This window comes from Cibotium barometz, chromosome 7, assembly GCF_041138505.1.
Source record: "Cibotium barometz isolate CiBa-2024 chromosome 7, ASM4113850v1, whole genome shotgun sequence".
NCBI lineage: Eukaryota > Viridiplantae > Streptophyta > Polypodiopsida > Cyatheales > Cibotiaceae > Cibotium > Cibotium barometz.
Window position 1 is genome coordinate 41094101 of NC_141052.1, and position 12579 is coordinate 41106679.

The following is a 12579-nucleotide window of genomic DNA, read 5'->3' on the forward strand; positions in this document are numbered from 1 at the left end:
GCCACCCAGATCATCGCCCGGACTAACCATTGTGCAACAAACCGAGCTTCTTGTTTTGTAAAATAACTTGTAAGGCTTGTTAAATAACAGGTAGTAGCCGTGTAGTTGAAAAGGAAAAGGGGAACTAGTCGAATAAGGGGAGATAGGGGTTGGAGTAGGTCTACCTAGCTGAGATTGTAGGGAAGGAGTGCATTACCATCTAGATAATCCAAGAACCATGTCGGGTCTACTTAGGCCCAAAGGAGAAGAACATTACTGAATAGGAAGATAAGAGAGTTGAGTGAATAGTTCATGTGAGTAGAGCTCTTGCTAAGGCATTGTACTATATTGTTATTGCTCAAAAATGACTCATTGGTTGGTCTTTGTCTTACTTTTGTTTATTCTACATATCTTTGTCTATTCAACATTCAATCCTGTGTTAAGTGTAGTCCTATCTGGATGTGGATCATTGTCTAGAGTCAAGAAAGGCTTAGGAACTAACCTACTTTGCAGTCATAATCAATATCCTCGTGTTTAGGCAGATAGGTAGCTCAATGTCCTATCATTGACTTATTGCATTACTACACAACTGCATTAGTTGGTCGCTGCTCCTGTCCAAAGTTGACTAGGTGGTTTGGAACCACGTAAGTGCCGGGTCTTGACGGGACTCCGACAAGAGGCTAGTCTAAAGGTAGGGGGAGGCAAAGGGTCCAAGGTGATAAGCAAAGAAATCAGAGTGTAAATAGCATAGAGTGCTATTATTATGTCAAACCAGGGCACATGGCAAAGGACTACTATAAAAACAATAATGACATTGAAAGTGGAAAACTACAGCAAGGCAACTATGCATCATCTAGTAAACTGTGTGGTGACAGAAGTGAGAAGTTGCTTGTGATGTAGCACATATTGAGTTCCACAACAAGAGATGTGTCAGGGTCTAAAGATATATGATATATGGATTCTGGTGCCTCTAATCACATGACCCATCATGGTGAGTGGTTTAGAGACATGCAAAAAATGAAAAAACGAGGTTATGTAAAAACAGGTGATGATACTACACATCCCATTGTGCATGTATTTTGTTAGAGACAGATAGTTGAGCAAGGTCTGCAAAAGTGAGGTTTAACCCTCAAGGATGTTTTGTGAAAAATGTCAAAAATCAATGTCACTTGGTTGTATAGGGTAACAGAAATGGCAAGATATTTACTTTGGATGTAAACACACTTGAGGTAAATGCAGCCATGTTTACACATGAAACAGGTGTCATTCATATGGCACAAGCGCATTGGTCATGTGAATATATAGTGATCTATGCATGCCCAAAATATTGGCAGGTTTGTCAAAGTTTAAGGTTGATGGTATTATGCATAAAGTATGTGAAGCATGCCAGCTTGGTAAGCAAACCAAGCATGCTTTCCCACATGAAAAGCATGTCAGTGCAAGGCCATTAGATGTTATACATTCATATGTTTGGGGATCGACCAAGGCTACAATAGTTTACAGGTTACATGTATTATGTTACATCCATTGATGATCACACTAGAAAAGCATGGATTTATTTTATGAAGGAGAAAAGTGAGGTGTTTGCTCACTTTCTGAGTTTTAAAGTCTTAGGTCGAGAAGGAAAAAGGCATAAAAGTAAAATGCTTGAGATCAGATGATGGGGGAGAGTATTTCTCTAATGAGCTTGGTGATTTCTTGAGAAAGCAGAGAATCAAGAGACAATTTACATGCAGGTACACTCCGCAACAACAATGGAATGCTGTTGAAAGAAAAAATAGGCACATTACAAAAGTGGCACGTGCCTTAATGTAAGATTCCTCCCTCCAGCTTTTGAGGTGTGCAGGTATAAGAACCTCCCCTTCTGATCTTATAATTATTCCCCTCTCAGAAATAAAAGAAAGATCCTGTTTTACCCTGTTTTGGCCTGGAGAGAGAAAATATCTAGAGAGAGATAAGATATTTTTGGATATAAAAATCCTCTTAGTGTCTACAATGGTTTCCCCTAAAACAGAAATTCAAAAAGAACTTTCCAATGTGCAATTGGAATTAATTGAAAATAGGTAAAAAGGACCTTAGCCTAAGGGTCCAGATTTTAAGAAATTTTTGGATTATGGTCCAATTAAGGTTCCTATGGACCAATAAGATTAATCCAAATGTAGGGAGGAGATAAATTGAAGAATAAAAGAAAAATCCCCCAAAAATAAGTAAATGCTCACATAAGATGAAGAGTTGACTGAGTACAAGGTTTATTAGTTAAAAATTAAGAGATATTTAGAGGAAATGATGCATTTTTGACACCTCAGTGTGGGGATATCCCCTCATGAAGGAGGCTCCTATTTCACATGTGTGGAGGATTTTTAAACTCAAAAATAATGAGATTTTTTTATCTCTCCTCTCTCCTGTTTCAACTAGATCCAAAAAGTAAGCTAAACTGACCTAAAATGGTCAAAAATTGACCAAACTGATCTGAAAAATTCTAGAATCAGTTTTCCTGGTTAGAGGGTCACTTTTTCCTATAAATAGAAGCCTCCCCCTTTGTAAAAGCTTAATGGTGTTTATGCACTGTTACTTTGCTCCTATCTTAAGCCATTTATATTGAATTTTTTAATAATTCAATTATTTTTGGCCCAATCCTCTCCAAAGTGAATCGGTGGCCACTCTTGCTTCAAACAAGAGTAGAACCCTCAATCCCTCAAGCCAAAGGAGAGCTTACAAGCTCTATGTAAGTTGATTTTCTTACTTGTTTAATTTTAAATCTATGGTTTTCTTGATTTTTATGTTTTGCAGTTAATTGAATTAAATTTAAATGCTATGCCTTGATGAAAAGGCCTCCCCCTTCTCTTCTTTACATTCCAGCCTTTCTTAATCATAGAAAGATTAACTAAGAGATTAATTAAACTCTTCTTATTGTTTACTCACTTAAATTTTAGAAAATTGCGTAGATTAGAGTTCTATGAATCTAATTTGGTTTAATTTAAGTTAAAATAGAATGATAAAAATGAGAAATGGTCAGCCATACAAAGGAGCTTATGGCAAAATTTTCCAAAATTTTGTGGAAAAGAAACTTTGTTTTTATGTTATTCCAAAAGAGTAATTCCCACCATTTTTGCATCTAAAAGAAATATTCTAATTACTCCATGTACATATTCACCTATGAATATGCATAAAAGATTTATTTTTATTTCAAAAGTGTTATTCTTATTAAAATTGATTTTTATGCATAGAAAGATGCATAAAGGATTTATTTTTATTTCAAAAGTGTTATTCTCATTAAAATTGATTTTTATGCAAAGAAAAATGCATAAAGGATTTATTTTTATTTCAAAAGTGTTATTCTCATTAAAATTGATTTTTATGCAAAGAAAGATGCATAAAGGATTTATTTTTATTTCAAAAGTGTTATTCTCATTGAAATTGATTTTTATGCATAGAAAGATGCATAAAGGACATATTTTTATTTCAAAAGTGTTATTCTCATTAAATTGATTTTTATGCCTATAAAGATGCATAAAGGACTTATTTTTATGCCTACAAAGATGCATAAAGTTCTTATTTTTATTTCAAAAGTGTTATTCTCATTAAAATTGATTTTTATGCATAGAAAGATGCATAAAGGATTTATTTTTATTTCAAAAGTGTTATTCTCATTAAAGTTGATTTTTATGCATAAATAGATGCATAAAGAATCTTTATAGAATCTTTATATCAAAATTAAAATTCTCTTAAATTCTATGTTTAAATTATATGAATAGATGTGATGAGATGTGATGTGAATCAGATAGATGTGAATGAATGGATGGATGGGATGTGATGTGAATAGATGTAATGAGATGTGATGTGAATCAATGGATGTGACGTGAATAAAGGTGATGAGATGTGATGAGATGTGAGGTGAATAGAGGTGATGAGATGTGAGGTGAATAGATGTGATGAGATGTGATGTGAATCAGATAGATGTAAATGAATGGATGGATGGATGTGATGTGAATAGAGGTGATGAGATGTGAGGTGAATAGATGTGATGAGATGTGAGGTGAATAGATGTGATGAGATGTGATGTGAATCAGATAGATGTGAATAGATGTGATGAGATGTGACGTCATGTGATGTGAATAGATGTGATGAGATGTGATGTGATGTGAATCAGATAGATGTGAATGAATGGATGAGATGTCATGTCATGTGAATTAGGATGTAAATGAATGATATGGGATATGAGTGGATGATATGTGATGAAAATGGATGTGAATGTGTATGTGAAGAATGGATGTGGATGAGTATGTGAAGAACGGATGTGGATGAGTATGTGAAGAATGGATGTGGATGAGTATGTGAAAGAACGGATGTGGATATGTATGTGAAAGAATGTGATGTGACATGAATATATGTGGATGTGAAGTGATAGATATGAATGTACGGATAGATGTGAGCAGTCATACATGTGAACGATTGGATGGATGTGGATGAATGAGATAAGATATGTATGAATGAGATATGATGTGGATAGAAGTGATGTGATATAATGTGGATAGAATGCATGTGATGGGATGGTTATGAGAATGAATGTGGTGGAGATGAATGAATGAATGTGATGGATATGAATGAATGTGATGTGATGGATATAAATGGATGTGATGTAAATGAATGTGATGGATGTGAATAGATGTGATGTGATGTGAATCAGGATGTGAATGAATGAGATGTGATGTCATGTGAATCGGGAGGTGAGTGAATAAGATGTGATGTAAATTGGGATAGATGTGATATGTGATGTGAATGAATATGATGTGATGAGATGTGGATATGGGTAGATGCGAGTGATGAGAACTGATGCAGATAAATGAGATGTGGATATGGGTAGATGCGAGTGATGAGAACTAATGCAGATAAATGAGAAAAGATGTGATGAGATGGAAAAAGATGTGATGTGAATGAGAATACATATGAAATAAATGAGGATTGATGTGGAACAATGTGGGAAGACGAGAGTTCGTTATAGAAACTGTATTTATGACCTGTTTTTAAATGACTATTTTATGTCAATAATGCTAAAGAAGCATTTTGACCATCTTGTGAATGAGGTCCTGGAGACCCATCTAATAAATTTGCAACAGCTGACGGAGAGTCAATGGAGGACGTCTCGCGTGTAGCAAGGTCGACCGAGGTCTTGACCAGCCTCGATTCGATTTAAATGGTGAGCTTCCGTAGTACGGTTGATGAGGGACCAAGGAAGTGGCCTATGAGTGAAGCGCTAGGTGACCTGCGAAGGATCCTAGAGGGTGCTGACCATACGGTGCTTGGGCTCTGGGTCACCGAAGATATCCACACGTGTGTCAGGGAAGATATTGGAACAAGGAGTAAGAGTCGTTTTCTGAATTGGGGCATGGATCTAGTTGATTGACCTTGCTGGTCCTCAACGGATGAGTCCATGGCTCTTTATATGGATCTGTTGGTTGATCTTGCTGATCTTCAAGGGAGATGCCATTTTGATTTTTATAAGTGAATATATTGTCGGGTACTATGAGCTAGGAACTATCGAAAAGGCCCCTGAGTGGACAGGTGGTGAGCGTTCTGGTTGCCAATGATGCCATAGGTACACCGATGAAGGAATGATTGGAAATTAGAATTCAACCGAATATTTTGGGGGAATATGATCAGTGACACTATGGTTTCATTAAATGATTGTTTTAAAGACAGCTGATTCTGTGAAAAAGGCAATTTCATATTGGGTGTGTAAGTGGTGTGACTAGTTTTAAGTTTGCATGAATATCCGGCTAGGGGGCCTAGGAACTCTTTTCCCTGGTAACCGAGACAAAACCTAACCAAATTCTTAAATGGATCCCATCACTACAGTGGTTGGGCGGTTGCTAACCTACGGGACTAGATGGGGTTAGGCTGGACTGATGGATCCCTAAAATGAGACTCAATTCTGTTATGGTATGATAGATGAAGTAAATCCCAGATAAAAAATTTTCTATGGAAAAGAATCAACGGCCGTGCCTCTCAATGAGGAAAAGAATCAACGGGCTGTGCCTCTCAATGAGGAAAAAAGCGTTGGTCTCTATGATCCAAGTGCAATATTTTCCTTGATCTGACTATGGGACTTATGGGTTCGGTTAGATCAATTCAGTTAGTTAAGGCTTTTGACTACGTTAGAGTAAAATTATCCTGGAGGAATCGCCCATGCTTTTCGGGCGAGGGAAGTTTTTTCGGGTTCGATTTTGAATGGATTAGTCTCTTGTCCGGATATCCGTGGGCGAGGCCCCGAGTGAGGGACCCTGCCCCGTGCAAGAAGTGCTACTTCCACTGCTAGCACCCCTGAATTCGTTGCATAGTGGGGACAGGGATCTTTCAGCTAGTATCAGAGCAAATTGGCTAAAGTGAATCAACTGCCGACTGAGAAGCCAAAAATGTCAAAAATTTACGAAGTAGCAGCAAAAGGTTGTAATTGTGTGATGAAATTCATACAAATTGATATTCAGACTGAAATTCATAAATTAGTAATTGGGTCTTCAAATAGAAGTACCGCAATTGTATGGAATCCCTGACTTGCTTGAGGCCTAGACATGATGATTTTTACCAAAATTCCAAGGACCGTGACTACCCAAAATTCTTAAATGGATCCCATCACTACAGTGGTTGGGTGGTTGGCTAACCCACAGGACTGGATGGGGTTAGGGTAGACTAATGGATCCCTAAAATGAGACTCAATTCTGTTTTATGGTACGATAGATGAAGTAAATCCCGGATAAAAATTGTTCTATGGAAAAGAATCAACAGCTGTGCCTCTCAATGAGGAAAAAAGCATTGGTCTCTATGATCCAAGTGCAATCTTTTCCTTGATCTAACTATGGGACTTACGGGTTCGGTCAGTTCAGTTCAGTTAGTTAAGGCTTTTGACTACATTAGAGTAAAATTATCCTAGAGGAATCGCCCGTGCTTTCCAGACGAGGGAAGTTTTTTTGGGTTCGATTTTGGAAGAACCGATGGGTTAGTCTCTTATTCGGATATCCGTGGGCGAGGCCTCGAGTGAGGGACCCTGCCCCGCGCAAAAAGTGCTACTTCTGCTGCTAGCACCCCTGAATTTGTTGTGCAATGGGGACAGGGATCTTTCACTTAATGTCTGAAAACAGTATGCCACAATATTTTTGGGCAGAAGCAGTAGCAATTGCTACGTACATTATGAACAGGACCCCCACTGCAAACTGTTCATGGTATGATGCCTGAATAGAAGTTACAGGCATAAAACTGGAGGTGTCTCACTTGGAAGTTACAGGCATAAAATTGGAGGTGTCTCACTTGGAAGTGTTTGGATGTATTGCATATGTCCAATGTTCCCAATGAAGTGAGAACAAAGTTGGATTCAAAGAACAAAAAATGCATCTTCATTGGTTATTCTTTGGAGTAGAAACGTTATAGATGTTATAATCCTAGCACCCATGAGATGCGAGTAAGTAGAGAAGTTGTCTTTTATGAGATGAGTAGCTGTATTACAGAGGCAATATGGCTTGGACATTTTCTCCAAGTATGGTATAATAGGTTGTAAGCCTATTTCAGTGTTTACAGTCAGATGTATGGGGGCTGAGAAAGACGACATCAATGGGAGGATGTCATTACTGTGTTTCTTTCATTAATGAGACCACACAAGGAAGTTGTGGGTCTATTTCATGAAAGAGAAAAGTGAACTATTTTCTCACTTTTAGAATTTAAAAATGTTTGGCTAAAACGCAAATAGTTTTGCAGGTCAAGTGTCCAAGGTTAAATGGAGAGGGAGAGTACTTCTCTAATAAGCTCAATTGAGTGCCTAAGAAAGCATGGAATTTTATTCACATGCAGATACACTCTGGAAAAAAAATAGTGTTGTTGAGAGAAAAAATAGGCACATTACAGAGCTTTCTCGTGTAATAATGGGGTTGAGAAGAGCATGTATCACCATTATTAGGCTAAAGTAGATTAATTATTATGAACAGCCCCCACAGCACATTGCATAGTGTGACTTTAGAAGAGAAATATACTGGTAGAAAACTAGATTTGTCACACTTGAAACTAGATACATTGCATATGTACTGACGTTCCTGATGAGCTACGCAATAAGTTGGATCCAAAGGCTAAAAAATGTGTATTCATTGGGTACTCCCTTGACTAAAAGTACATATGTTATAATCCTATCACACATGAGATGAGGGTGAGCAGGGGTGTTATCTTGGATGAGACAAGCAGTTTGTTAAAAGACTCAGCTCTCAGTATACCTACTTTAGAGATGCTTAGAAAGTCTTTAGTTTTGGCATAAGTGAAGTAAGCAGTGTGCTAAAGTGTCCTTAGGGAAGAAAATATTATATATGTCTTTCAATACTGCTTTGTTTTCAATAGACTTTTAGGTACACCTCTAGATTGGGAGGAACCAGGTGGATATTAGCCTAGTCTATGGTACGAGCCATCACTTGGAGAGTTAATGGTGTTGCCACTGGCCATGTCACCTCACACTCACATAAATCTTGCATCACACCTCTACCACAACAAGTCAACCTATCACTTTTAGGTAAATCTGTCTAAGTCATCTCATAACCATTTGGCTACATATAGCCCATCCTTTACGTCCAAACCATGCTCTTTACCAAGCCTTCATGGTCCATGTTGCTTCTCATACACAAATTTTCTTCTCCTCTCATAAGGGATCCTTACAACATAGAGCTAGTCTCGATACACCTACAAAATCAACATAGAGCTAGTCTCAATACACCTACAAAATCAACATTAGGAGAAGAACCATTGATTTTCAACATGTCTCCTTAAAGCTACCTCTTTAGTCTAAGGTCACAATTCCAAGTCAATGAAGATACCACTTAAAAATGTTTCTATAGTCAGTCAGATAATGTTGACCTCTACATCCATGACCAACTCTTGCACAAAGTGATGATGAATTTCTATGTGATTTTTACAATCATGGAGTATAATGTTTTTCTTTCATTACCATAAAACCATGGTTATTGTAGTGTGGCTATTTATGGAATTCATGATGTCACTCAAAATCCTCCTCCACTAGACTACTTCATGTGAATCAAAGCATGATACTATTGTACTCAACCTCTATAAAAGAAAGAGCAACTTGTACCCTAATTTTTATTAATCCACAAGATAGCTCCAAATCCGAGAGAGAGATAGTAACCTATTATTGACCTTATACTATCCTAGGATTTGAGTCAAAAGCATTTGTTAAGGTATTACCTAAAGTATAGGTAATGTCGTACTCATGTGGAATCTTTGTATAGTATATATAAATCCTTTCTCTCACCATATGTATGTAGCTTAGGTAGTCAATAATATCATCATCTAGATGATAAGCTATTAAACTAAATGGATTTAACTTAAAAGTAAGGGCTATAATAGATTACCTCAACAATGGTTACAATATACTTTTCCATGTAACTACAGCCATCTTGTTGCAAGCCTTTGTGGGACCATCTTATAACTAGGTACCTTCACCCTACACACGTGGCTGTAATGGAAAATCACCCTAACGTGTCATGGGAAGTTGCCAATCCACTGAGCTTGGGCTATTCTCAAGAGCTCCACCATCGTGTGGATAGCCGTTTGTCCCCGCAATCCTCCCACACTCTTTGTTGTCACACATTGAGGTAGTTTCTAATCCTACAAGTGGTGCCACCTCTTGCTAAGATCATGAGGGATCTGTGTGCGAAAGACAATCGTGGTGATAGCCTAATCACTCAAGCAAGAGGGAGAGGAGAAGTAAGAGGGAAGCAAGAGAGAACAAGCGATTAGCACTACTCACATCCAAATCCTAACCCTAAGCATACCACACATGCTAGATTAGAGTTGCTAGAGAGGGAGAGAGAACACTCCACTTCTATTGCATAAATGGGAGAATGAGTTACAAACAACATAAATTGGCTTTTATAGTTCCAAGCCTTTTCCCATTAGGCCGCAAGTGACCCAAGGCACCCAAAACATAGTTACAATACTTTTCTTTATGGTTTGGCCAACTAACTGAGATCCTCTTGTCTATCCTTTGAAGCTCAAGACTTGGGAGCATCTTTAGGAAGTTCCCTCATCAAATGATGGGATTTACAATATAGTACGGGTTCCCATTACATAAGTGTGTGGACATAGTTGTCATAAAACATACTCTCCTTCCTAAACTCGATCACATCCTTGTGATCGGTGATGTTGTTGAGGCGGCACGCTGGGAAGTGTCACACTTGGTTGATCCTCATGTCTCTCCAAAAATGAGAGGGGGTGGGGAGGTTAGTAAGATGGAAAGAGGTTGGTGGAGTACTGGGCAATTAAGTATCCATCTAGTCATATGGGCTCTTATGAATTTTGTTTTTCAATATGTACTCATCAGTAGTACTCTTTATTTTGTTTTACGTGTTTTTTTCTTTTGTCGCCTTTAGAGCTTTAACATCCTCCATGAGAGGAGTAAGGGTACTTAAATGAGTAGACTAGCCCAAAATAACAGTAAGCAAGTGACAAGGTGGGGATTCCGGAGAAATAAGGAGGTAACTCGCATGGAAACTACTTGCGCTCTAAGATGTTGTATTTGATGGTAATGTACATGTAGAGTTGTAGCATCTTCATCAAGATACCTAATGGGAATCTTGGCTCCCTTGGGTGTTGAAATTTTGGGGGTCAGTGTGTGCTTTTTTTTTTAATGGTTTGCCTTCTTCTGTCATTGTAGCTCATGTGACTGGGATCCTATTTTGGTGAGAGTGGTAATGGATGGCGAGGACCCATAGGTGTAGTAGCTATTGAGGATGGAAGTAGAAGCTACTATGGTTCATTTGGATGCCAAAGTTGAGGTAGCATAAGAAGAATTTGGGGGTATGATTGATGAGGCATGAAGCATAATTATGTGGGTGAAACAGGGAGATTAAGAAGATCCAGATGATGGGTCATACCATTGACCAAGCTTACACCCTCCATGGTCCCCCTAGCCAGAGATGTACCTGGATGGCTGTCGATGATGAAGCGTTGCGGTGTGTGCATAAGTGTGTGCATAAATGATAGAGCCTAATGAGAATTTCAAGTGTCATGCATGGGTGAGGGCGAAAGGTGTGCCCGTTGTTTGTCCTAATCACCTAGACATTCCTAATCACCTACTAGAGACGCTCTTCGTCTTCTTCTTTGTTTTTTTTTGTTTTTTCTTTGGGTCCTCCTCTTGGGTGAGAACTTAAAGGTTGCTTATTGGTCATCACCCCAAAAGAGGGTTTTGTATTGATTAGCCCATTTGGCTAGACTTATGAGCTTACCCTTGAGGTTGTATAAGCTCTAACATTTGTGGTGCTACCCTGTGGTTTGCTGATGAGCGTGAGGGGTGGGTTGGAGCTTCGTGGAATGAGGCTCTTATCATTGAAAGGACTAGGCAAATTGAGCTTATGAGTGCCCATGTTTTTTGTGTGGACAAGTCTGTGGGATTTAGTTGATAAAGAGGGGACTTGCTTCCTCGTTGGCCCCCACACCATCTACATGGATTGGATAGGTACTGGCTCGGTTTGTGTCATTTGGGCCAACTTTTGAGGGTTATTCTATGGGACCCAAATGATGAGGTTGCCATCATTGAAGTGTTGGGCTTTTAATGGGCACCCATAGTTTCCAAGTGATGAGGGCATGTGCTTGATAAGGCTTCTTGGTTTTTTTTCGACATGGCTTTGAGAAATGAGTAGGTTATCGATGCTAGGGACAAGCATTTAATTGTGGCTTTGGGAGCCACAGGTGTGTGTTACCTTCATGGAAGCCTTGATCTTTGAGCACATTGGTGGGAACCCATCATGGGGTTGTCTTCGTTGTGCTTGGGATTGCCTAACCTTCGATTGCTGGGACTTTTGTCTCGCATCTCCTAAAGAGAATGTGGGGGAGAGGGAGAGCTTCAAACCCTAGCAAAGCAAACACGCACACACAAGAGAGAGCAAGACACACGAGAGCGATGCATAGCTGAACTTTCTTCTATCTTCTTCTTCTCTACTACACTCAACCAACATAACATAAAGATAAGAGTACATACTATATGGGTTAGTACTCAACTACTACAACATGCAAGGGTCGGTCCATAATGTGAACCCCACTAAATGAGCTGGTGCTATAACTATGCTAGTCTTTAGTAATCCAAAATGGCTGTCACACAACCTATCATCCCACTGGCCGCATATCATCCATAATCTCACCAACCATGCCAGTGGTGTAGATGCGGAAGCTATCACCCAGGTGGGTCATCAATGCCCGCCGCCGTAGCACTAGTTGAGCTTGATATCTCAACACTCCCCCTCGATCTCAACTCCACACACTACACTCCAAGTAAGCTCCTAAACTTGTGAAGTTTCTCTGTGCCCAATGCCTTTGTGAAGACGTCAGCCACCTGATCCTCTGTGCTGACATATACTAGATCTACATCTCCTGCTAGAACTTTCTCCCTCACAAAGTGATAATTCACCTCAATGTGCTTCGTTCTAGCATGATATACTGGGTTACTAGCCAACTATATGCTGCTCATGTTATCACAATATATGATAACTTCCCTATCCACGAGCTCTCCCATGTCACTAAGTAGCTTCTGAAACCAAGCTACCTCACAAGCTGCCATAG